Here is a 1278-nt window from a genome sequence, read left to right on the forward strand (position 1 = left end):
TCTAGCCTATCCTTTACAGCCCATCTGAGTGTGTCGATCCAGGCAGGCGTTACACCGTGCCCTCGACAGAAGGACATGTAGTCCGGGATAGTGTTTTAAAAATTGCTGGAGATTTGGATTCAACACGTGAGCCATACAAGGCATGTGTGTCACATTGCCCTGAAGAAGGGCCGCAGACTGTTTAGCATTATTGTCGCACCCGGCATTCCCTGGCTGCTGATTGAGTGGAGACAACCATTGATGAAACTTGGTCTCACTCTACAGAGCTAACCGTCCACAACTGCTCAGCGGTGTCTCACATTTCCCCTACATTTCAAAGTAAACATTTGACCGCCTGATGGCCTTGAGCTCTGCTGCCAGCATAGTAAGGAGGTGTGTGGGATTCCTTGGGCGCAGTTACAAGGAAGGGTGGCCTGACCACACAGGGTTTTGGCTGAGGTGCAGGAACAACATGAGGCTGAGGCAGAAGCAGTGGAGGAACTTGTACATACAGAGGAAGAATTGAAACACACAACTCGTGGGGACGGAAAGACTTGTACAGCAGACACTTCTCCATCTATCACCATAGTTACCCAGTGCCCAGTCAGCGACATGCAACGCCCCTGTCCATGCTTACTGTTCCAAGTATCTGTGGTGAAACGCACCCTTTCACAAACAGAGTTTCTCAAGGAAGCGGTGATGTTGTGTTCGACGTGCTGTGTTAGCGCGGGCACCCCTTTCTTGGAGAAGGAGTGGCAAATGGTCATCGGCTCTTGGGGTACTGCAATGGGCATAAGGTCTCGAAAGTCCTCGGTGACAAAAGGGTGCAAAGGCAGCCTTTCTGTAGCCAACAAGTTTGAGATGCTGAAACTAAACCTCTTAGGCATGTCATGCACTTCGAAAATCATGTAAAAAACAGTGAGGGGACTCCAACCACAGTCTTCCTCGTTGCCACTAATTGGGCCACACACACCCCACTTGACTGGCATCAGTTGATCCCCCTTTTAAAAAATGAAAAAGATGCTTTGCATGAAGCACTCTCAAAAATACGCGTGCCTTTCGCCTCCCCTGGCTGACCCAGGGGAAGAAAAGTCCTCTGAGAGCCATGACTTGTTCATCTTGGATCTTTGAGAAACACAGCGAGGGGACTCCAACCACAGTCTCCCTCGTTTCCACTAATTGGGCCACACACACCCCACTTGACTGGCATCAGTTGATCCCCCTATTCAAAATGAAAAAGATGCTTTGCATGAAGCACTCTCAAAAATACGCGTGCCTTTCGCCTCCCCTGGCTGACCC

The sequence above is a fragment of the Anomaloglossus baeobatrachus genome, chromosome 6 (genome assembly GCF_048569485.1).
Source record: "Anomaloglossus baeobatrachus isolate aAnoBae1 chromosome 6, aAnoBae1.hap1, whole genome shotgun sequence".
NCBI classification, from domain to species: domain Eukaryota; kingdom Metazoa; phylum Chordata; class Amphibia; order Anura; family Aromobatidae; genus Anomaloglossus; species Anomaloglossus baeobatrachus.